At 47.3% G+C, this 26717-nt stretch overlaps 1 protein-coding gene across 5 annotated transcripts in view; it reads right to left on the bottom strand.

The window, feature by feature from the left end:
• The window catches only part of LOC106613153 (protocadherin Fat 3), a 356089-nt gene extending 330199 nt beyond the window's left edge, over nucleotides 1-25890 (bottom strand). For all 5 annotated transcript variants that reach the window (XM_082956408.1, XM_082956409.1, XM_082956411.1 and 2 more), the window contains exon 1: nucleotides 25739-25890. The gene's annotated coding sequence lies outside the window, so the exon portion shown is untranslated. The remainder of the gene's footprint in view (nucleotides 1-25738) is intronic.
• Between the last annotated feature and the right edge of the window lie 827 nt (nucleotides 25891-26717).

The following is a 26717-nucleotide window of genomic DNA, read 5'->3' as shown; positions in this document are numbered from 1 at the left end:
ACTGATACAGTACTGTTAATGATTCAACACTATTTCAGGACCAGACACTAGTAGCAAAAACTATTGTCTCAAAATTTCTTTGCAAAATCTTTCTATCTGGTTCATCACTTTTAGCCCAATGCTAGTTCAGATCCATTACGGCTAACCTACTGCTAGTTCAGATCCATTACGGCTAACCTACTGCTAGTTCAGATCCATTACGGCTAAACTACTGCTAGTTCAGATCCATTACGGCTAACCTACTGCTAGTTCAGATCCATTACGGCTAATCTACTGCTAGTTCAGATCCATTACGGCTAACCTACTGCTAGTTCAGATCTATTACAGCTAACCTACTGCTAGTTCAGATCCATTACGGCTAATCTACTGCTAGTTCAGATCCATTACGGCTAAACTACTGCTAGTTCAGATCCATTACGGCTAATCTACTGCTAGTTCAGATCCATTACGGCTAAACTACTGCTAGTTCAGATCCATTACGGCTAACCTACTGCTAGTTCAGATCCATTACGGCTAATCTACTGCTAGTTCAGATCCATTATGGCTAACCGACTGCTAGTTCAGATCCATTATGGCTAACCGACTGCTAGTTCAGATCCATTACGGCTAACCGACTGCTAGTTCAGATCCATTACGGCTAACCGACTGCTAGTTCAGATCCATTACGGCTAACCTACTGCTAGTTCAGATCCATTACGGCTAACCTACTAATAGTTCAGATCCATTATGGCTAACCTAGTTCAGATCCATCATGGCTAACCTAGTTCAGATCCATCATGGCTAACCTAGTTCAGATCCATTATGGCTAACCTACTGCTAGTTCAGATCCATTACGGCTAACCTACTGCTAGTTCAGATCCATTACGGCTAACCTACTGCTAGTTCAGATCCATTACGGCTAACCTACTGCTAGTTCAGATCCATTATGGCTAACCTACTGCTAGTTCAGATCCATCACGGCTAACCTACTGCTAGTTCAGATCCATCACGGCTAACCTACTGCTAGTTCAGATCCATTATGGCTAACCTACTGCTAGTTCAGATCCATCACGGCTAACCTACTGCTAGTTCAGAGCCATTATGGCTAACCTAGTTCAGATCCATCATGGCTAACCTAGTTCAGACCCATCATGGCTAACCTAGTTCAGATCCATTACGGCTAACCTACTGCTAGTTCAGATCCATTACGGCTAACCTACTGCTAGTTCAGATCCATTATGGCTAACCTAGTTCAGATCCATTATGGCTAACCTAGTTCAGATCCATTATGGCTAACCTACTGCTAGTTCAGATCCATTACGGCTAACCTACTAATAGTTCAGATCCATTATGGCTAACCTAGTTCAGATCCATTATGGCTAACCTAGTTCAGATCCATCATGGCTAACCTAGTTCAGATCCATTACGGCTAACCTACTGCTAGTTCAGATCCATTACGGCTAACCTACTGCTAGTTCAGATACATTATGGCTAACCTAGTTCAGATCCATTATGGCTAACCTAGTTCAGATCCATCATGGCTAACCTAGTTCAGATCCATTACGGCTAACCTACTGCTAGTTCAGATACATTATGGCTAACCTAGTTCAGATCCATTATGGCTAACCTAGTTCAGATCCATTATGGCTAACCTAGTTCAGATCCATTGTGGCTAACCTACTGCTAGTTCAGGTCCATTACGGCTGCTAGTTCAGATCCATTATTGCTAATCTACTGCTAGTTCAGATCCATCATGGCTAACCAACTGCTAGTTCAGATCCATTATTGCTAATCTACTGCTAGTTCAGATCCATTATGGCTAACCTACTGCTTGTTCAGATCCATTATGGCTAACCTAGTTCAGATCCATTATGGCTAACCTAGTTCAGATCCATCATGGCTAACCTAGTTCAGATCCATTATGGCTAACCTACTGCTAGTTCAGATCCATTATGGCTAACCTAGTTCAGATCCATCATGGCTAACCTAGTTCAGATCCATCATGGCTAACCTAGTTCAGACCCATCATGGCTAACCTAGTTCAGATCCATTATGGCTAACCTACTGCTAGTTCAGATCCATTATGGCTAACCTAGTTCAGATCCATCATGGCTAACCTAGTTCAGACCCATCATGGCTAACCTAGTTCAGATCCATTATGGCTAACCTACTGCTAGTTCAGATCCATTACGGCTAACCTACTGCTAGTTCAGATCCATTACGGCTAATCTACTGCTAGTTCAGATCCATTATGGCTAACCTAGTTCAGATCCATTATGGCTAACCTAGTTCAGATCCATTGTGGCTAACCTAGTTCAGATCCATTACGGCTAACCTACTGCTAGTTCAGATCCATTATGGCTAACCTAGTTCAGATCCATTATGGCTAACCTAGTTCAGATCCATTATGGCTAACCTAGTTCAGATCCATTATGGCTAACCTAGTTCAGATCCATTGTGGCTAACCTACTGCTAGTTCAGGTCCATTACGGCTGCTAGTTCAGATCCATTATTGCTAATCTACTGCTAGTTCAGATCCATTATGGCTAACCTACTGCTTGTTCAGATCCATTATGGCTAACCTAGTTCAGATCCATCATGGCTAACCTAGTTCAGATCCATTATGGCTAACCTACTGCTTGTTCAGATCCATTATGGCTAACCTAGTTCAGATCCATTATGGCTAACCTAGTTCAGATCCATTGTGGCTAACCTACTGCTAGTTCAGGTCCATTACGGCTGCTAGTTCAGATCCATTATTGCTAATCTACTGCTAGTTCAGATCCATCATGGCTAACCAACTGCTAGTTCAGATCCATTATGGCTAACCTACTGCTAGTTCAGCTTATTGAACACTTTGCTCTAACTCTCTCACAGATCGTGATGAGATCGAAACCGTTAGCATCATGCTAGTTAAATCCCTTTTCCCATTAACATGCAGCATTATGGCTTCATCATCGTTAGCATAGCGCTACTAAAATTGTTTATGGTTAACCAAGCAGTAGCTTAGATTCTTCATGGTTAGAACTTAGTAGCAAAGCGCTAGCTAGCTCCATTGTACATTTTGCAGAGTTGAGTTAGATCCATCAGCAAAGCTAGGCTATATCACAACCACAGCTCTCTTAAATCATCTCCTGACCAGTATGAACAAATATGCAAGGCTCCGTATGTGCCTGTTCAAAAATCCATTTAGCAGAATCAAAGCCAGAGAGGTAGACTATATTAAAAAGGTGGAGAGAAGGGCTTAGGGTTACGGTTAGAATTAGTGTAAGGGTTAGAATTAGTGTAAGGGTTAGAATTAGTGTTAGGGTTAGGAGCTAGGGTTAGGTTTAGGGTTAAGGTTAGATTATTAGGTTAAGGTTAGGGTTAGGGTTAAGGTTAGGGTAAGAGTATAGGTTATGTTTAGGGGTTAGGGAAAATAGGATTTTGAATGGGACTGAATTGTGTGTCCCCACAATATTAGCTGTACAAGACTGTGTGTGTGTGTGTGTGTGTGTGTGTGTGTGTGTGTGTGTGTGTGTGTGTGTGTGTGTGTGTGTGTGTGTGTGTGTGTGTGGAGAGAGAGGGGTTTTTACCACTGTCAGAAGGAGCAACGCTACACAACCCTCTGGGGACTGATTAGAGTAGAGCTCTGGCCTTGGCTGGTCTTGCCTGGTCCCCCCACACACACACCTCCATGTCCACTTCCTAAAGTGATTCCTCACAGCTTCAGTGATAGGGGGACCATGGCATAAGCCATTATCTGATGGGAGAGAAGGAGTAGAGGGGGAGGACAGAGAGAAGAAGAGTCAGAATAGGAGGAGGGGCTGGCAGAGTGAAGAGGAGGAGGGGCTGGCAGAGTGAAGATGAGGAGGGGCTGGCAGAGTGAAGAGGAGGAGGGGCTGGCAGAGTGAAGAGGAGGAGGGGCTGGCAGAGTGAAGAGGAGGAGGGGCTGGCAGAGTGAAGAGGAGGAGGGGCTGGCAGAGTGAAGAGGAGGAGGGGCTGGCAGAGTGAAGAGGAGGAGGGGCTGGCAGAGTGAAGAGGAGGGGCTGGCAGAGTGAAGATGAGGAGGGGCTGGCAGAGTGAAGAGGAGGAGGGGCTGGCAGAGTGAAGAGGAGGGGCTGGCAGAGTGAAGATGAGGAGGGGCTGGCAGAGTGAAGAGGAGGAGGGGCTGGCAGAGTGAAGAGGAGGAGGGGCTGGCAGAGTGAAGAGGAGGAGGGGCTGGCAGAGTGAAGAGGAGGAGGGGCTGGCAGAGTGAAGAGGAGGGGCTGGCAGAGTGAAGATGAGGAGGGGCTGGCAGAGTGAAGAGGAGGAGGGGCTGGCAGAGTGAAGAGGAGGAGGGGCTGGCAGAGTGAAGAGGAGGAGGGGCTGGCAGAGTGAAGAGGAGGAGGGGCTGGCAGAGTGAAGAGGGCGAGGGACTGGCAGAAAGAAGAGGAGGAGGGGCTGACAGAGAGAAGAGGAGGGGCTGGGAGAGAGAAGAGGAGGAGGGGATAGGAGGGGAGAGGAGGGGAGAGCAGGGGAGAGGAGGGGAGAGGAGAGCAGGGGAGAGGAGGGGAGAGCAGGGGAGAGGAGGGGAGAGCAGGGGATAGGAGGGGAGAGCAGGGGAGAGCAGGTGAGAGGAGGGGAGAGGAGGGGAGAGCAGGGGAGAGGAGGGGAGAGCAGGGGAGAGGAGGGGAGAGGAGGGGAGAGCAGGGGAGAGGAGGGGAGAGCAGGGGAGAGGAGGGGAGAGCAGGGGATAGGAGGGGAGAGCAGGGGAGAGCAGGTGAGAGGAGGGGAGAGGAGGGTTTGTGACAGGAGCAGTTGAAGTGTGACGGGCTGCCCCAGATAGGCCTTCCTGCTGCCTGCACCACACCAGACAATGTTTACTCTCTCACTGAACACAGGCCTAGGAAGGGGAAGAGACAAAGAGAGAGAGAGAGAGAGAGAGAGAGAGAGAGAGAGAGAGAGAGAGAGAGAGAGAGAGAGAAGGAGAGTGCTCCTGGACGATGGTCCATTGCATAATTGCACCCGTCCGACGAGAAGCAAAAGTGAGTGTGTGTGTGTCACCCTGCACATTTAACCATTTACTTACCTGTATGTGACCTAGAAAGATCACAGCGACACATTAAACTTAAACTGATGAATGAAAAGGGACAGCCACATGACAAAACAACACCTGGACATGACTCAAACGATCCATATGTCAGACTGAACGAGTCTGAGCCATGTCGCTCAACTTCAGCATGGCAAGCGGTACCAGTGCATTAAGTCTGTCACCAACAGGCTCCTGAACAGCTTCTGTCCCCAAGCCATAAGACTGCTAAATAGCTAACAGAATACTTTCAAAATGGTTACATGGACTATCTGAGTGGACCTTTGTATGTTATTCTTATGCAGGGCTCTACACACTACACACACTGATATTCCAGCACACATACAAGCAACTCACTCCATCAATTGCTCACGCACAGATACACTATATATACAAAAGTATGTGGACACTCCTTCAATTAGTGGATTCTGCTATTTCAGCCACACCCGCTCACAGCCATACAATCTCCAGAGACAAACATTGGCAGTACTGTAGAATGGCCTTACTGAAGAGCTCAGTGACTTTCAACGTGGCACCGTCATAGGATACCACCTTTCCAACAATTTCTGCCCTGCTAAAGCTTCCCCGGTCAGCTTTAAGTGCTGTCATTGTGAAGTGGAAACATCTAGGAGCAACAACGGCTCAGCCGCGAAGTGGTAGGCCACACAAGCTCCCAGAACGGGACCGCCGTGTGATGAAGCGTATAAAAAATAATCTGTCCTTGGTATCAACACTCACTACCGCGTTCCAAACTGACTCTGGACGCAAAGTCGTCGGGAGCTTCATGAAATCGTTTTCCATGACCGAGCAGCTTTGACTCTCTCTTACTCTCTTTTTCTATAATGCTCTCTCAGAATCTCTCTCTTTACCTCTGCCACACACTTCCCCTCATAAGCCTTGCCTCTCTCTCTTTCTCTTTCTCTCTCTACCTCTCACTTTCCTACTCACTACCGCTTCCCCTCTCGCCCGACCCCTCACTCTACCTCTCCCCTACACTATCCCTGGCTCTCACCCCCCATTTCTCTCTCTCTCTCTCTCTCTCTCTCTCTGTGCTAGTTGTTGTAGACGTACCAGTAGGATCAGTAATAGTTTGATCAGTGAGGACCTGACAGGACTTGCTGCCCCACTACAATAACACAGTGCTGAAGTCAATTACTGTTCCAGCTAACACTAGGAAGCTTCTGTGTTTACAGAGCTTCCACTCCCACAGCGTCTCACACACACACACACACACACACACACACACACACACACACACACACACACACACCACACACACACACACACACACACACACACACACACACACACACACACACACACACACACACACACCCCACACACACACTGCAGATAGACATCCTGACACACACATAGACACACCCATTATTGTAAGCCAATGAGGTAGAGCAAACAAACTTGCATTAACAATCACTGACACAAATTTAAAGTCCCATGTACAGTAAGTAACCTACCCAGAATACCCACACATTGTTAAAGAAACCTAGACGAACTGGCAGACACAGCACCAGCTAACAGCTAACACAAAGACACCGAGGTAGGTAGACTGGCTGACTGAGCAATCTCTGCTCCTGTAGGTCTGTACAGGCCTGCTACTCACTGCCCCAAGGGAACTAGTAGTGAGGAAACACACACAGTCACAAACACACACAATCAGTTTATCTCATCTCCCCTTGTCTGAGCAGCAGCAGGCCAGTAAAGAGAAAGAATGCGCAACCAATCAATGCTTTTTTTTCAAGCTTTTTGCAGCTAGAAAGAGAGATGGAGGGAAAGAGAGAGGGAGGGAAAGAGAGGGAGAGGGAAAGAGAGAAGGAGAGGGATAGAGAGAAGGAGAGGGAAAGAGAGAGGGAGAGGGAAAGAGAGAGGGAAAGAGAGAGGGAGGGAAAGAGAGGGAGAGGGAAAGAGAGAGGCAGAGGGAAGGAAAGAGAGAGGGAGAGGGAAGGAAAGAGAGAGGGAAGGAAAGAGAGAGGGAACGAAAAGGAGAGAGAAAGAGAGAGGGAGGGAAAGAGAGAGGGAGGGAAAGAGAGAGGGAGGGAAAGAGAGAGAGAGAGAGAGAGAGAGAGAGAGAGAGAGAGAGAGAAGAGAGAGAGAGAGAGAGAAGAGAAAGTGGTGGGGCACTGAATCCATTCCAGACGGTTTATAGCTGAATTACCTTCCCCACGGAAGCTCATCAAACGGCGTTCTAACGAGCTATCGATCCCAACCCCACGCTACACTTTAAATGGACAATTTTCCCATTTCCGGGCGACAAGGTCTCTTGCTCTAAACAACAACATCTATCAAAAAATTGAATGAATCTACGGTTCAGAGAAGGAAGGAATGGCCAAGGTTGATTGAGTAGTCATGTTTGAACAAAAAGAGCAGAAGTTAATAGCAGCTTGTCGGACACTGCATCATCGAGCCAAACGCGCTCAAAAAACACTGGTGGCCCTTTGTTATTGTCGTTAGCAACACCAGTGTTCTAGAATCTATAGCTCAACATCAGTGTTCTGGAATCTATAGCTCAACACCAGCGTTCTAGAATCTATAGCTCAACACCAGCATTCTAGAATATATAGCTCAACACCAGCGTTCTAGAATCTATAGCTCAACACCAGCGTTCTAGAATCTATAGCTCAACACCAGTGTTCTAGAATCTATAGCTCAACATCAGCATTCTAGAATCTATAGCTCAACACCAGCATTCTAGAATATATAGCTCAACACCAGCGTTCTAGAATCTATAGCTCAACATCAGCGTTCTAGAATCTATAGCTCAAATTCAGTGTTCTAGAATCTATAGCTCAACACCAGCATTCTAGAGTCTATAGCTCAACACCAGCATTCTAGAATCTATAGCTCAACACCAGCATTCTAGAATATATAGCTCAACACCAGCGTTCTAGAATCTATAGCTCAACACCAGCATTCTAGAATATATAGCTCAACACCAGCGTTCTAGAATGTATAGCTCAAATGGTAAATCAGGGTTACGAGCATGGCGCAATTCGTGAAAAAAAAATTCTAAATATTCCATTACCGTACTTCGAAGCATGTCAACCTCTGTTTAAAATAAATTTTTATGCAATTTATCTCGTAAAAAAGCGATAATATTCCGACCGGGAATCTCCTTTTCGGTAAACAGAGGAAAAAACAGAAAGACGGGGGCGGCCAGTGCACGTGCCTAAGCCCACTGTCCCTTGATCGGCCACTTGAGAAAGGCGATAATGTGTTTCAGCCTGGGGCTGGAATGACGACATTCAGGTTTTTCCCGGGCTCTGAGAGCCTATTGGAGCCGTGGGAAGTGTCACGTTACCGCAGAGATCCTAAGTTTTGGAAAGAGATGTCAAAGAAAGCCAATAAATGGTCAGACAGGCCACTTCCTGTAAAGGAATCTCTCAGGTTTTGACCTGCCATTTGAGTTCTGTTATACTCACAGACACCATTCAAACAGTTTTAGAAACGTTGGAGTGTTTTCTATCCAAAGCCAATAATGATATGCATATTCTAGTTACTGGGCAGGAGTAGTAACCAGATTAAATCGGGTACGTTTTTTATCCGGCCGTGTCAATACTGCCCCCTACCCCCAACAGGTTAACTAAGCACCGGGATTGGTGATTAAAACTATAATTTAATACATACAGAGGGATCTGTTAGCATAAATTTTGTTTTATTAACAAGGTAAACAAATACGTTTGCTTTACATAACTTTTTTGTTGTTGTTGCAGTTTAATTATTAACAGCTAATTTCCTGCAATTCTACATATTGTGCCTTGACTTATGCCATGTTGATATGATAGAGGCGGCGCTCCTAGTGGCCGGAGACTTTAATGCAGGGACACTTAACCTCTATGGGCTAGGTGGGACGCTTGCGTAACAGCCACTGGCAGCCTGTGGCGCGATTTTCAAAACCTTAAAAATCCTATTACTTCAATTTCTCAAACATATGACTATTTTACAGCTATTTAAAGACAAGACTCTCGTTAATCTAACCACACTGTCCGATTTCAAAAAGGCTTTACAACGAAAGCAAAACATTAGATTATGTCAGCAGAGTACCAAGCCAGAAATAATCAGACACCCATTTTTCAAGCAAGCATATAATGTCACCAAAACCCAGAAGACAGCTAAATGCAGCACTCACCTTTGATGATCTTCATCAGATGACAACCCTAGGACATTATGTTATACAATACATGCATGTTTTGTTCAATCAAGTTCATATTTATATCAAAAACCAGCTTTTTACATTAGCATGTGACGTTCAGAACTAGCATACCCCCCGCAAACTTCCGGGGAATTCGCTAACATTTTACTAAATTACTCACGATAAACGTTCACAAAAAGCATAACAATTATTTTAAGAATTATAGATACAGACCTCCTCTATGCACTCGATATGTCCGATTTTAAAATAGCTTTTTGGTGAAAGCACATTTTGCAATATTCTAAGTACATAGCCCAGGCATCACGGGCTAGCTATTTAGACACCCGGCAAGTTTAGCACTCACCATAATCATATTTACTATTATAAAAGTTTGATTACCTTTTGTTGTCTTCGTCAGAATGCACACCCAGGACTGCTACTTCAATAACAAATGTTGGTTTGGTCCAAAATAATCCATCGTTATATCCGAATAGCGGCGTTTTGTTCGTGCGTTCCAGACACTATCCGAAATAGTAAAGAAGTGTCGCGCGCATGGCGCAATTCGTGACAATAAAATTCTAAATATTCCATTACCGTACTTCGAAGCATGTCAACCGCTGTTTAAAATCAATTTTTTCTCGTAGAAAAGCGATAATATTCCGACAGGGAATCTCTTTTTCGGCAAACAGAGGAAAGAATCCCAAAGGCGGGGGCGGTCGGGTCACGCGCATAAGCCCAGTGTCCCTTGATCTAGGGTGTTTTCTATCCATATGTAATAAGTATATGCATATTCTAGTTACTGGTTAGGAGTGGTAACCAGATTAAATCGGGTATGTTTTTTATCCAGCCGTGTCAATACTGCCCCCTAGCCCTAACAGGTTAAATCAGTTCTACCAAATCTCTATCAACTTTTGAGCCTACCAGACGAGCTAAATCACTTCTATGCTCGCTTCGAGGCAAGCAACACTGAGGCATGCATGAGAGCATCATGTGTGATCACGCTCTCCGTAGCCGACGTGAGTAAGACCTTTAAACAGGTCAACATACACAAGGCTGCGGGGCCAGACGGATTACCAGGACGTGTGCTCCGGGCATGTACTGACCAACTGGCAGGTGTCTTCAGTGACATTTTCAACATGTCCCTGATTGAGTCTGTAATACCAACATGCTTCAAGCAGACCACCATAGTCCCTGTGCCCAAGATCACAAAGGCAACCTGCCTAAATGACTACAGACCTGTAGCACTCACGTCCGTAGCCATGAAGTGCTTTGAAAGGCTGGTCATGGCTCACATCAACACCATTATCCCAGAAACCCTAGACCCACTCCAATTTGCATACCGCCCAAACAGATCCACAGATGATGCAATCTCTATTGCACTCCACACTGCCCTTTCCCACCTGGACAAAAGGAACACCTATGTGAGAATGCTATTCATTGACTACAGCTCAGCGTTCAACACCATAGTACCCTCAAAGCTCATCACTAAGCTAAGGAACCTGGGACTAAACACCTCCCTCTGCAACTGGATCCTGGACTTCCTGACGGCCGCCCCCAGGTGGTGAGGGTAGGGAGCAACACATCTGCCACACTGATTGTCACGGTTGTGTGGAGAGACGGACCAAGGCGCAGCGTGATTAACGTTCCACATCTTTATTTTAGTGAAACTTTCAAACAAAACAAGAAACAAACAACGGACCGTGACATCAGTGGTGCTACATGTACTCACTCAAAACAATATCCCACAAACACAGGTGGAAAAACAGCTACCTAAATATGATCCCCAATTAGAGGCAACGATTACCAGCTGCCTCTAATTGGGAACCATACAAAACACCAACATAGAAAATATAAACTAGAACACCCCCTAGTCACGCCCTGACCTACTACACCATAGAGAACAAAGGGCTCTCTATGGTCAGAGCGTGACACTGATCCTCAACACTGGAGCTCCCCAGGGGTGCGTGCTCTGTCCCCTCCTGTACTCCCTGTTCACCCACGACTGCATGGCCAGGCACGACTCCAACACCATCATTAAGTTTGCAGACGACACAACAGTGGTAGGCCTGATCACCGACAACGACGAGACAGCCTATAGGGAGGAGGTCAGAGACCTGGCCGGGTGGTGCCAGAATAACAACCTATCCCTCAACATAACCAACACTAAGGAGATGATTGTGGACTACAGGAAAAGGAGCACCGAGCACGTCCCCATTCTCATCGACGGGGCTGTAGTGGAGCAGGTTGAGAGCTTCAAATTCCTTGGTATCCACATCAACAACAAACTAGAATGGTCCAAATACACCATGACAGTCGTGAAGAGGGCACGACAAAGCCTATTCCCCCTCAGGAAACTAAAAAGATTTGGCATGAGTCCTGAGATCCTCAAAAGGTTCTACAGCTGCAACATCGAGAGCATCCTGACCAGATGCATCACCGCCTGGTAAGGCAATTGCTCGGCCTCTGACCGCAAGGCACTTCAGAGGGTAGTGCGTACGGCCCAGTACATCACTGGGGCAAAGCTGCCTGCCATCCAGGACCTCTACACCAGGCGGTGTCAGAGGAAGGCCCTAAAAATTGTCAAAGACCCCAGCCACCCCAGTCATAGACTGTTCTCTCTACTACCGCATGGCAAGCGGTACTGGAGTGCCATGTCTAGGACAAAAAGGCTTCTCAATACTTTTTACCCCCAAGCCATAAGACTCCTGAACAGGTAATCAAATGGCTAAACGGACTATTTGCATTGTGTGCCCCCCAACCCTTCTTTTACGCTGCTGCTAATCTCTGTTTATCATACATGCACAGTCACTTTAACTATACATTCATGTACATATGTACATACTACCTCAATTGGCCCGACCAACCAGTGCTCCCGCACATTGGCTAACCGGGCTATCTGCAATGTGTCCCGCCACCCGCCAACCCCTCTTTATACGCTACTGCTACTCTCTGTTCATCATATATGCATAGTAACTTTAACCTGTTAGGGCTAGGGGGCAGTATTTGCACGGCTGGATAAAAAAAATGTACCCGATTTAATCTGGTTACTAATCCTACCCAGTAACTAGAATATGCATATACTTATTATATATGGATAGAAAACACTCTAAAGTTTCTAAAACTGTTTGAATGGTGTCTGTGAGTATAACAGAACTCATTTGGCAGGCAAAACCCTGAGATATTTTCTGACAGGAAGTGGATACCTGATGTGTTGTATTACCTTTAAACCTATCCCATTGAAAAACACAGGGGCTGAGGAATATTTTGGCACTTCCTATTGCTTCCACTAGATGTCACCAGCCTTTACAAAGTGTTTTGAGTCTTCTGGAGGGAGATCTGACCGAACAAGAGCCATGGAACGATGATGGCCTATTAGACACCTGGCGCGCGAGTTCATGTTGGGTACCCTCGTTCCAATACGTTATAAAAGAGTATGCATTCGTCCACCTTGAATATTATTCATGTTCTGGTTAAAAAAGGCCCTAATGATTTATGCTATACAACGTTTGACATGTTTGAACGAACGTAAATATATTTTTTCCCCTTGTTCATGACGAGAAGTCCGGCTGGCTTAGATCATGTGCTAACAAGACGGAGATTTTTGGACATAAATGATGAGCTTTTTTGAACAAAACTACATTCGTTATGGACCTGTGATACCTGGAAGTGACATCTGATGAAGAGAATCAAAGGTAATGGATTATTTACATAGTATTTTCGATTTTAGATCTCCCCAACATGCAAAGTGTGATTTCCCAGTAAGGTTATTTTTAAATCTGGCAAGTTGATTGCGTTCAAGAGATGTAAATCTATAATTCTTTAAATGACAATATAATATTTTACCAATGTTTTCTAATTTTAATTATTTAATTTGTGGTGTTGACTTGACTGCCGGTTATTGGAGGGAAACGATTTCCTCAACATCAATGCCATAGTAAAACGCTGTTTTTGGATATAAATATGAACTTGATAGAACTAAAAATGCATGCATTGTCTAACATAATGTCCTAGGAGTGTCATCTGATGGAGATTGTAAAAGGTTAGTGCATCATTTTAGCTGGTTTTATGGTTTTGGTGACCCTGTCTTTGAATTGACAAAACATTACACACAACTCTTGTAAATGTACTGTCCTAACATACTCTAAATTTATGCTTTCGCCGTAAAACCTTTTTGAAATCGTAAAACGTGGTTAGATTAAGGAGATGTTTATCTTTCAAAGGGTGTAAAATAGTTGTATGTTTGAAAAATGTGAATTTTGACATTTATTTGGATTCAAATTTGCCGCTCTTGAAATGCACCTGCTGTTGATGGAGTGCACCACGGGGGGGACGCTAGCGTCCCACCTAGCCCATAGAGGTTAACCATACCTACATGTACATACTACCTCAATAAGCCTGTCTAACCGGTGTCTGTATATAGCCTTGCTACTCTTATTTTCAAATGTCTTTTTACTGTTGTTTTATTTCTTTACTTACCTACACACACACACACACACACACACACACACACACACACACACACACACACACACACACACACACACACACACACACATACCTTTTTTTTCGCACTATTGGTTAGAGCCTGTAAGTAAGCATTTCACTGTAAGGTTGTATTAGGCGCAAGTGACAAATAAACTTTGACTTGATTTGATTTGATATCTGCGTGAGAGTGACTAACAAAATCAATGGGGGCCCCCTGGAGGTCATGGCCCCTGGGCACTTGCCCTGCGTGCCGGTCGGTATTTCGGCCATGATTACAACAAGTTTAGACACAGTTGAAGTCAGAAGTGTACATACACTTAGATTGGAGTCATTAAAACTCGTTTTTCAACCACTCCACAAATTTCTTGTTAACAAACTATAGTTTTGGCAAGTCAGTTAGGACATCTACTTTGTGGATGACACAAGTCATTTTTCCAACAATTGTTTACAGACAGATTATTTCAATTATAATTCACTGTATCAGAATTCCAGTGGGTCAGAAGTTTACATACACTATGTTGACTGTGCCTTTAAACAGCTTGGAAAATTCCAGAAAATTATGTCATGGCTTTAGAAGCTTCTGACAGGCTAATTGATATAATTTGAGTCAATTGGAGGTGTACCTGTGGATGTACTTCAAGGCCTACCTTCAAACTCAGTGCCTCTTTGCTTGACATCATGGGAAAATAAAAATACATCTGCCAAGAACTCAGAAAAAAATGGTAAACCTCCACAAGTCTGGTTCATCCTTGGGAGCAATTTCCAAACACCTCAAGGTACACGTTCATCTGTTCAAACAATAGTACACAAGTATAAACAACATAGGACCACGCAGCCGTCATACCACACAGGAAGGAGACGCATTCTGTCTCCAAGAGATGAACGTACTTTGGCGCGAAAAGTGCAAATCAATCCCAGGACAAAAGCAAAGGACCTTGTGAAGATGCTGGAGGAAACAGGTACAAAAGTATATGTATCCACAGTAAAACGAGTCCGATATCGACATAACCTGAAAGGCCACTCAGCAAGGAAGAAGCCACTGCTCCAAAACCGCCATAAAAAAGCCAGACTACGGTTTGCAACTGCACATGGGGACAAAGATCGTACTTTTTGGAGAAATGTCCTCTGGTCTCATGAAACAAAAATATAACTGTTTGGCCATAATGACCATTTTTATGTTTGGAGGAAAAAGGGGGAGGCTTGCAAGCCGAAGAACACCATCCCAACCGTGAAGCACGTGGGTGGCAGCATCATGCTGTGGGGGTGCTTTGCTGCAGGAGGGACTGGTGCACTTCACAAAATAGATGGCAGCATGAGGAGGACAATTATGTGGATATATTGAAGCAATATCTCAAAACATCAGTCAGGAAGTTAAAGCTTGGTCGCAAATGGGTCTTCCAAATGGACAATGACCCCAAGCATACTTCCAAAGTTGTGGCAAAATGGCTTAAGGACAAGAAAGTCAAGGTATTGGAGTGGCCATCACAAAGCCCTGACCTCAATCCCATAGAAAATGTGTGGGCAGAACTGAAAAAGCGTGTGCGAGCAAGGAGGCCTACAAGCCTGACTCAGTTACACCAGCTCTGTCAGGAGGAATGGCTAAAATTCACCCAACTTATTGTGGGAAGCTTGTGGAAGGCTACCCGAAACGTTTGGCCCAAGTTAAACAATTTAAAGGCAATGCTACCAAATACTAATTGAGTGTATGTAAACTTCTGACCCATTGGGAATGTGATGAAAGAAATAAAAGCTGAAATAAATCATTCTCTCTACTATTATTCTGACATTTCACATTCTTAAAATAAAGTGGTGATCCTAACTGACCCTAAGACAGGCACTTTTTACTAGGATTAAATGTCAGGAATTGTGAAAAACTGAGTTTAAATGTATTTGGCTAAGGTGTATGTAAACTTCTGACTTCAACTGTAGCTGGCTAGACTAGCTAGACTAATTTACCACTCTAAAAAAAATCATACTTCTGGGTTCATTGAGTGACTGTCAGTGAATGAAATACAGTGCCTTCAGAAAGTATTCACACCACTTGATCTTTCCCCCATTGTGTTGTGTTACTGCCTGAATTTAAAATGGATTAAATTGAGAGAAAAAAATGTCACTGGCCTACACACAATACCCCATAATGTCAAAGTGGAATTATGTTTTAAAAAATGTTTACAAATTCATTCAAAATGAAAAGCTAAAATGTCTTGAGTCAATATTCAACCCCTTTGTAATGGCAAACCTAAATAAGTACATGTTTTGTCCTCAATATGAAGTGCTAAGTTTGGGACAAATACAATACAATACATTACTGAGTACCATTCTCCATATTTTCAAGCATAGTGGTTGCTGCATCATGTTATGGGTATGATTGTAATCGTTAAGCACTGTGGAGTTTTTCAGGATAAAAAAATTACAGAATGGAGCTAAGCACAGTCAAAATCCTATAAGAAAACCTGATTCATTCTGCTTTCTAACAAACACCGGGAGATGAATTCACCTTTCAGCAGGACAATAACCTAAAACACAAGGCCAAATCTACACTGGAGTTGCTTACGTAGAAGACGTAAGTGAAATTGAAAATCTATGGCAAGACCTGAAAATGGTTGTCTAGCAATGATCAACAACCAATTTGACAGAGCTTGAAGAATTTTGAAAAGAATAATGGACTTATGTTGCACAATCCAGGTGTGGAAGGCACTTAGAGACTTACCCAGAAAGACAGCTGTAATCGCTGCCAAATGTGCTTCTACAAAGTATTGACTCAGGGGTATGAATACTTATGTAAATGAGATATTTCATTTTCAATGAATTAGCTAAACATGTTTTCACTTTGATATTGCGGCTTAATGTGTAGATGGGTGAGAAAGAAAAAAAAAAAGATTTAATCCACTTTGAATTCAGGCTGTAACACAACAAAATGTGGCATAAGTCAAGGGGTGTGAATACTTTCTGAAGGCGCTGTTTAACAAGAGAAAGCCTGCTGATGCACAACCAAGTTTCTAAATTGTACCTTGTGTATTCTACTATTGTATCTCTCAACAGTAAGCTGAGACCCCAAAAGCGTGCCTAAAATATAAGTATGTTTTATTTATTTATTGTATTATTCAAAAACATTAACGAGGTCCGGACATCGGTGACTTCATATTTAGCTACGGACCTGGCCTTTGCACCCCGCCAAAGAAAGAAATCAAAGGAAAAACACAATAATTTACCGGTAGCAAGCTACAGATGTAGGATCTTAATTTTAGCCAGTTTGCTACAGCAAAATAATTACTCTACAGCAACGGGAAATGTGAATTATTATTTGACATATAATTAATGGACATTTTTGTAGAGGTTGACACATATTTCGTAAGGTAAAGGTCTGAAATTAAAAAGTGGAAATTACAAACTTCAGAAACCATTTTAAACCTCAAATACACTACAGGAAAGTTATCTTGCAACAGGGTGATCAAAATAAATCCTACATCTGAAAAAGAAACGGTCATTTAATAGCTGTTCAAAGCTCTATGCTTGCACTGCTGGTGGTGCCCTGCTGGTCCAGTCTGCTGTGTGATTGATAGGCCAAACTGCAGCCTGCCCCCCTTTCCCTGTCTCCATGCACTACTTCCCCCATCCCTGCATCCCTGGCCCCCCAGCTCCCCTGCCCCTGTCTCCCTGTCCCCCTGCCCTCCTGCCCCTGTCTCCCTGCCCTCCTGCTCCCCTGTCTCCCTGTCTCCCTGCCCTCCTGCTCCCCTGTCTCCCTGTCCCCCTGCCCTCCTGCTCCCCTGTCCCCCTGCACTACTGCTCCCCTGTCTCCCTGTCCCCCTGCCCTACTGCTCCCCTGTCTCCCTGTCCCCCTGTCCCCCTGCCCTCCTGCTCCCCTGTCCTCCTGTCCCCCTGCCCTACTGCTCCCCTGTCTCCCTGTCCCCTGCCCCTGTCCCCCTGCCCTCCTGCTCCCATGCCCCTGTCTCCCTGTCCCCCTGCCCTCCTGCTCCTGTCTCCCTGTCCCCCTGCCCTCCTGCTCCTGTCTCCCTGTCCCCCTGCCCACCTGCTCCCCTGTCTCCCTGTCCCCCTGCCCTCCTGCCCCTGTCTCCCTGTCTCCCTGCCCTCCTGCTCCCCTGTCTCCCTGTCCCCTGCCCCCCTGCCCTTGTCTCCCTGTCTCCCTGCCCTCCTGCTCCCCTGCCCCTGTCTCCCTGTCCCCCTGCCCTACTGCTCCCCTGTCCCCCTGTCCCCCTGCCCTCCTGCTCCTGTCTCCCTGTCCCCCTGCCCACCTGCTCCCCTGTCTCCCTGTCCCCCTGCCCTCCTGCCCCTGTCTCCCTGTCCCCTGCCCTCCTGCTCCCCTGCCCTTGTCTCCCTTGTCTCCCTGCCCTACTGCTCCTCTGTCTCCCTGTCCCCCTGCCCTACTGCTCCCCTTTCTCCCTGTCCCCCTGTCTCCCTGCCCTACTGCTCCTCTGTCTCCCTGTCCCCCTGCCCTCCTGCTCCTGTCTCCCTGTCCCCCTGTCTCCCTGTCCCCCTGCCCTCCTGCTCCTCTGTCTCCCTGTCTCCCTGTCCCCTTGTCTCCCTGTCCGCCTGCCCTCCTGCTCCTCTGTCTCCCTGTCCCCCTGCCCTCCTGCTCCTGTCTCCCTGCCCCCCTGTCTCCCTGTCCCCCTGCCCTCAGGCTCCTCTGTCTCCCTGTCTCCCTGTCCCCCTGCCCTCCTGCTCCTCTGTCTCCCTGTCTCCCTGTCCCCCTGCCCTCCTGCTCCTGTCTCCCTGCCCCCCTGTCTCCCTGTCCCCCTGCCCTCCTGCTCCTGTCTCCCTGTCCCCCTGCCCTCCTGCTCCTGTCTCCCTGCCCCCCTGTCTCCCTGCCCTCCTGCTCCTGTCTCCCTGTCTCCCTGTCCCACTGCCCTACTGCTCCTCTGTCTCCCTGTCCCCCTGCTCCTGTCTCCCTGTCCCCCTGCCCTACTGCTCCTCTGTCTCCCTGTCCCCCTGCTCCTGTCTCCCTGTCCCCCTGCCCTACTGCTCCTCTGTCTCCCTGTCTCCCTGTCCCCCTGCTCCTGTCTCCCTGTCCCCCTGCCCTCCTGCTCCTGTCTCCCTGTCCCCCTGCCCTCCTGCTCCTGTCTCCCTGTCCCCCTGCCCTCCTGCTCCTGTCTCCCTGTCCCCCTGCCCACCTGCTCCCCTGTCTCCCTGTCCCCCTGCCCTCCTGCCCCTGTCTCCCTGTCTCCCTGCCCTCCTGCTCCCCTGTCTCCCTGTCCCCTGCCCTCCTGCTCCCCTGCCCTTGTCTCCCTTGTCTCCCTGTCTCCCTGCCCTACTGCTCCTCTGTCTCCCTGTCCCCCTGCCCTACTGCTCCCCTTTCTCCCTGTCCCCCTGTCCCCCTGCCCTCCTGCTCCCCTGTCCTCCTGTCCCCCTGCCCTACTGCTCCCCTGTCTCCCTGTCCCCTGCCCCTGTCCCCCTGCCCTCCTGCTCCCATGCCCCTGTCTCCCTGTCCCCCTGCCCTCCTGCTCCTGTCTCCCTGTCCCCCTGCCCTCCTGCTCCTGTCTCCCTGTCCCCCTGCCCACCTGCTCCCCTGTCTCCCTGTCCCCCTGCCCTCCTGCCCCTGTCTCCCTGTCTCCCTGCCCTCCTGCTCCCCTGTCTCCCTGTCCCCTGCCCTCCTGCTCCCCTGCCCTTGTCTCCCTGTCTCCCTGCCCTCCTGCTCCCCTGCCCCTGTCTCCCTGTCCCCCTGCCCTACTGCTCCCCTGTCCCCCTGTCCCCCTGCCCTCCTGCTCCTGTCTCCCTGTCCCCCTGCCCACCTGCTCCCCTGTCTCCCTGTCCCCCTGCCCTCCTGCCCCTGTCTCCCTGTCCCCTGCCCTCCTGCTCCCCTGCCCTTGTCTCCCTTGTCTCCCTGTCTCCCTGCCCTACTGCTCCTCTGTCTCCCTGTCCCCCTGCCCTACTGCTCCCCTTTCTCCCTGTCCCCCTGTCTCCCTGCCCTACTGCTCCTCTGTCTCCCTGTCCCCCTGCCCTCCTGCTCCTGTCTCCCTGTCCCCCTGTCTCCCTGTCCCCCTGCCCTCCTGCTCCTCTGTCTCCCTGTCTCCCTGTCTCCCTGTCCCCTTGTCTCCCTGTCCGCCTGCCCTCCTGCTCCTCTGTCTCCCTGTCCCCCTGCCCTCCTGCTCCTGTCTCCCTGCCCCCCTGTCTCCCTGTCCCCCTGCCCTCAGGCTCCTCTGTCTCCCTGTCTCCCTGTCCCCCTGCCCTCCTGCTCCTCTGTCTCCCTGTCTCCCTGTCCCCCTGCCCTCCTGCTCCTGTCTCCCTGCCCCCCTGTCTCCCTGTCCCCCTGCCCTCCTGCTCCTGTCTCCCTGTCCCCCTGCCCTCCTGCTCCTGTCTCCCTGCCCCCCTGTCTCCCTGCCCTCCTGCTCCTGTCTCCCTGTCTCCCTGTCCCACTGCCCTACTGCTCCTCTGTCTCCCTGTCCCCCTGCTCCTGTCTCCCTGTCCCCCTGCCCTACTGCTCCTCTGTCTCCCTGTCCCCCTGCTCCTGTCTCCCTGTCCCCCTGCCCTACTGCTCCTCTGTCTCCCTGTCTCCCTGTCCCCCTGCTCCTGTCTCCCTGTCCCCCTGCCCTCCTGCTCCTGTCTCCCTGTCCCCCTGCCCTCCTGCTCCTGTCTCCCTGTCCCCCTGCCCTCCTGCTCCTGTCTCCCTGTCCCCCTGCCCTACCGCTCCTCTGCCCCAGAGACACATTGGACAGGGACCGGCTCCAATGATCAGGATGGCAGGGACACACAACGTCATGGAGGCAGAGAGGCTTGATACCATTCTGCCCTGGCACCAGCCAGCCAGTCAGTCAACCAGCCAGCCAGTCAGTCAGCCAGTCAGCCAGTGAGCTCCACACAGCATGACAGGGCAGGGCACCCAGGTGCATGTAAGGAATACTGCTTGCTTGGGCAACACTGCATCACGTCACGCCATGCTGTCTGCACAGCGCTCCACTGGCACTACAACACACGCTGGATACTGGGTTAGGGTGGCAAGGCCGGGGAATGTCTATGCATTATGCTGACTAGTAGTCATAGTGTGTGTTTTCACTTTCAATACTCTACACTCCCCAGTTCCCTCTTCATTAGTATCCTCTTCAGTCTTTCTAGTTGACTTAACGTGCCTATGAGGGTAGAGCCTATCACTTCAGTCCTAGAGGACACCCCAAAGAATAACACTAAACAACATTACTGTCATCAATGCATTTATTTCCTTCTTTATCATTCTCTACTTCCCTCCATCTCAGCAAGACCCCAACGTTCATGATCCATCACACCAGGAAATGAACATACCACGATATGGATGGACTCCTCAATCAGGTCCAACAGCAGCAAATTAATTGCTGTAATTCAAATAAAGACCCTTTCTATAGAAGGCCTGACCGACAATCAGTCAATGGAATAATTACCAGTAATCTCTTTGTCATGTTAAACAATGTCCACTGCTATTCATTTAGTGTGCCATTTATTCACACATAGAGAGGAGTCCTTTTTACTCCTTTGTAATTCTCCACTTATACACACTCTCACACAGGCACACACACACAGGCAGACACATACACACACACACACACACACACACACGCGCACACTAGCACACATACAGGCAGACACAGACATACACAAAAGCACACACACACACACATATACACAGTCAGGCACACACACACCTTCCTCATTCACACACACACAATCACACACACACAAACACACACAGCGAGATGAACTTCTGGCGGAGTGAGCAGAAAACATCAATTAAACATTCTCATTTATTTTCCCCCAAGCCAATAGGAAAGCTGACATAAGTCATTACTTGTGAATAATTGTAGCTCTGCTAATATAATTTAGGCATCATTATTTAACCAGGCCTGTCTTTGGAGATTGTAAGGTACGCTGCTTCTCTGTCCAAAAGTCAATTCCCTGCGGTGGGAACTTTCCCAAACCAGTGCTCTCTGATTTTTAAATTAAACTCTGTGGTGAGGAGGGAGTGGCATACACACACACACACACACAGACAGATACACACACGCAGACAGATACACACACACACACAGACAGATACACACACGCAGACAGATACACACACACACACACACACACACACACACACACACACACACACACACACACACACACACACACACACACACACACACACACACCACACACACACACACACACACACACACACACACACACACAGACACACACACACACACACACAGAGAGAAAGACACACACAGAGAAAGACACACAGACACACATTCCCAATAGGGCTATTGCACAGTGCTGCATAAAGTCTTATTACATAGTCTAGATGACAAGCAAACCAATAACCTGGCTCTAACAAACACACACACACACACACAAACACACACACACAAACCACACACAGACACACACACACACACACACACTCTACACACGCACACACACACACACACACACACACACACAGCGACGCATACAGAGCCAAGCCATCCATCACATGAGAATCAGCCAACTGAACAACAAGGAAATAATAGCTTACTCCCTTTGGCTACAATTGAATTTGACACCATTTGCCACTTCTTGTAACATGCCATGTAACAGATATGAAACACTCTTGTCTGGCTGTCATTTCACTGTCACACCTCAGTCGAGTGTTGGATCAGAAAGCCATCCCAGAAAGATCATTGGCCAAATCCAATGGCGACAAACAGGAAGATAATTCTGAGCCAATCGCCACTGTCTCCTTGGAAGTCTCACCAATCATAAAAGTCAACAAAACACCAAACCACTACTGAACAACCTTGGGCTTAGTCATGAACTCATAATATCTTACAGAGCAACGCAAAACCTTCCAGCCATGACAATCTCCTATTAATAAAAGTGCCTCTGGCCAAAGATCTAGTGTCAGATTAGCCTACTGGATAACACTTACATGAACTCTCTCCTATACCTGTGTAGTGATACTGTTGTATTGTATTCACATGTTGGTACATACATAGGACCTTATTAAGAGCATTTTCAAAGCATTGAAATTGAGTTGAACATGAGGAGTAGGAAAAGTAGCAGGAGAGTGAAAGAGAGAGAAAGAGAGTTGGTGGGGGATAAAGATCCATAGCCCATGTTTAGATTAGAAGTGGGCTATACGTTTGGGAATCTGGAGGACCTCATACATTGACAGAACAGCATTCAAGTGCATTCCAGCAGTTGCAGAGAACAATGACACAAACGCGGTAGCGTGCGCACACACACACACACACACACACACACACACACACACACACACACACACACACACACACACACACACACACACACACACACACACACACACACACACACACACACACACACACACACACACACAATAGCACAAACAGAGGGGACAAAACAGCAGCACACAACAGCTGCCATCCCCCTCCTCACTGAAGAGAAGAGGGGGAGAGAGAAGCTTGAGAGTGGGAGAAAGGGGGGGGTCACTCCAGACAGTGTTGGCATTTGGCACGAACAGACGCTCATCAACCCCCAGGAGACCCGCGAGCAAGGGATGAAGGAGAGAGAGGGATGAAGTAAGGGGGGTCAAGAGGAGTAGAGGGGGGAGAAGGTGTAGGCATTTCAGCCCAGTCTTTAGAGCAGTAGTGAGCAGGGGAGGGGAGTTGGAGAAGGGGGGGTTAGGAGTAGAGAGAGAGGAGGAGGAGAGGCGGGTGTGAGAATTTTAGCCCAGTCTATAGAGTGGAGGGGAGAGTGAAGGGGAGAGCAGTGGAGAATAAGAGAAGAGGAGGGGCCGAGTGAGTTCTCCTTGTGAGGCTGCATCTGTAGGTCAATACTGGCAGGCTGCTTACCACTGAACTACCTGAGGTGGAGAGGTCATTCACTGAATCTCACTTTTCTTTAGAGCACCAGCACCGCATGGCTCAAATCAGACCAACATTACTGTGTGTCTGTGTGGGGAAACAGGTTGAGGTACCAGAGGGGGAAGCAGCGCGGTGTAACGCAGCCCGACGAAGCAAGGCAACAGACAGCTGTTTGGTGGCCTGCCCTGCCTGCCTCGCCGAAAGGTGAGACGCCGTGTCCCTTCCTCTCTCTTGGAGAGCGGAGCCGCGATCACTAAGCAAAACGCACACGCTCACACAGAGAGAGAGAGGAGAGAGAGAGAGAGAGAGAGAGAGAGAGAGAGAGAGAGAGAGAGAGAGAGAGAGAGAGAGAGAGAGAGAGAGAGAGAGAGAGAGAGAGAGAGAGAGAGTCAAAAGGAAAGCACACAACCACATCCCAACCCTATTCCAAACCGTAGTTGTTGCACACACAGAGACACAAAGTAACCCTATTAGTCTAAACAAAATATGTCCAATGTCAATGCTCTATGGCATTAGGATCGTTTTCCCAGAGAAATTGTGAATTGATAGATAATTAAGGAATAATTGCGGCTCCGCCACAAAAACCGTAGGCACAATTCTGCTGATATGGCTAAACAAGGCTGGATTTAATATTTCCACAATATAACAACCCTTATAACCACCATAAAACTGCCAGGAAAACACCTTCCAGTGAGCGCGCTAAAACACACACCGTTAGTGTTCTTCATGCTCAACGCCCACGGAGTACTCGAAGCAGATGGACAGACAGACGTCTGTGCGTCAGGACTTCTATTTTCATGCCTCACGTCGATAACTAAACGGTACTTTGTCCATCCATTGTGTGGCTGCTGAGTTTGGATACTAACAATTTGGACAGCAGATACATTTTGAATATTATTCTTAACGTCATAGATGCATTGTCCATATATAAGTATCCAACCAGCATCAATTATATTCAGGGTGTCACTCACTCACACATTGGTTTGAAGAACGTTTTGGACCGGACAGCCATGCATCAGCTCGTGAAGAATGGTCTATTATATTGGTGCCCACATTCCAGTCTCAGGCAAGCCGTGGGGTGCGCTGCTTATATTTACAGCGTGGCTAAGATAATACCAATTGATCCATTCATTCAACAATACTTTGCTGCAGTGTAAGCCAATGGTCATTTGCTGGGGCACTGGGCTTCGTGGTGCAGGCAAAACATTTCAAGCTCAACCTTTTTACTTAAATTTCCCGAAGAGAGAGCGAGCCATGTTGCCAGATAATTTAAGTGCCGCGCACGCAAGTGCCCCTTTACAACCCACCGCTATGTGGGCTTTTGCAAAACCATAGGTTAGGCTACTACCAGAGTATATTATTAATAGGAAATTATATGGGTTGTATTCTATACATACACTACATTAGGTTCCTTTCAAAACAGCACGTTTCCCTACATTAAACTCTTCATGTCAAGTCCCCTATTTCCCTGCCATTACGAGCCATGTTCCGTATTCTTGTTGAGTAGGGCTATAGCGAGATGCACCTGCACCCCATCATTTACTGTGACATAGGATATATCTAGACATATTTATCATTTACACTATCTGATATTTAATTTGGGGGTTATGTTCGGTGCAGATGTATACCACCGTAGATGCATCGTTCAACTTGATTCTTCAGCTCCTTCCTACACAATGCCGGAGATGTCATATTTCTTGGTCGGGGTTTGCACCGTCGCCGACTTGAGTTCTCACCCCGCATGCTTGCAACTTTCTTCATGGCTGGGACACTGTCCTGGGCATTTGAAAAGCTATTTCCTCCATTACAAATACGCTGAAAAAAACCTCCCAACAACTTTCCCTTTCGCGTTCCCTGGGGAACCGTGCCCTAATGTCGCAACCAGCAACGAGTGTCTACCCTCCCCGCTGCACAATATCGACCAGCCTGTCATATACATTTAAATCAGCGAGCAACAGATCCAAATGCGAGGGGGCTGGAGGGCAAATATTGATGAAAAGCCGCCGCTGTATTTGTTAATATTTAGCGGGTCTATACTCTCCCCTTCCCTCCCATCAAACTCATCCGTGCTGTTTAAAAACCTGCGAATGCAACCTTCCAAGCCCGTTTACCGCATTCCAAGCAAGCCCCCGCACCACATTCACTCACTCATCATCGGGTTTAATGAATAGGACTAGCTCGGCTGCTAGCTAATGAATGACTAGGTTACTGCAGCCGACTTTCACTCTCGATATCTGCAGCAACATTTTTCATTCATTTGAAACGAATACAACTTACCCTTCCATTCTGTGTAAAATCCGTTTTGTCGTAACTCTTAGCTACTTTGAAGTATCCATAGAAGTTGTAAAGGAACGCTCCAATCAGTCCAGCAGCAGTAGTCCGCGTTCAGCTAGCCTCCACTCCGCAATGTGCTTCAAATCTACTCTCGTGCAGTGGTGCTGGAGCAGTAGCACAGTAGAGGGGGGCGCGGAGAGTGAGGGGCGCGGAGGGATGCGCGGGCACAGCGCAGCCTACCGGAGTACAAACAGAAAATAAATAAATCACTGCATGACATGACAGGATCGGAACCAACGCCAACGCAACCGACCATATTAGTCACAGTTTTCTGAACTCATCAGTAAGGACAGAACATTGATGTACTATTCATATTTCACTGGGAAAGGCATTTGGTCTATTTTAAAGCAGAGAAGCAAAATGAACATGTGAATGATATAAAAATACTATGCTATGTAAAGGGTAGCATATGCCACATTTAGCATAGCAATGTGTAAAGCTGTTACAGGCCTATTCCTTAAAGCCTATAGTATGGCATGTGTTTATAAATCATTTATAAACCATCTGTGTAGGAGTTATTAAGGCTTGACGAATGAGACTTTGGGGGAACAGAGATGGGTTAGATATGATAGGTGCGTGTGAGGAGTAGAAGTTTAGCAGTGGAGTTCCCTAGATCACCTAGATGCAGATGTATTGAATGTGTCACTGTCTGTCCATGTGTCACTGTCACCTCAAAATGTTCTCTCAACCTGTGTGCACCTATGTTGTAAACTTTCATTCATAGGCTAGGTTGTAGCAACCTCATGATGGGTATAGGGAACATTCGAGCATCATGCAGTAGCCTAAACCTATCAATGTTACATTGAACTGGGTGAATGGAATTTGAATGACAGTCATCCAATATGCTGTAATAGAAATAAGGCCGTGCTCATGAAAAAAAAAAGAATCCTCCCTCACCTTAAACGGCACCGACTGCCACTGA

Source organism: Salmo salar, chromosome 09 (genome assembly GCF_965601325.2).
Source record: "Salmo salar chromosome 09, fSalSal1, whole genome shotgun sequence".
In the NCBI taxonomy this organism is placed as follows: domain Eukaryota; kingdom Metazoa; phylum Chordata; class Actinopteri; order Salmoniformes; family Salmonidae; genus Salmo; species Salmo salar.
The sequence above is the reverse complement of the archived record's forward strand: the minus strand, read 5'-3'. Positions and strand labels throughout refer to the sequence as shown.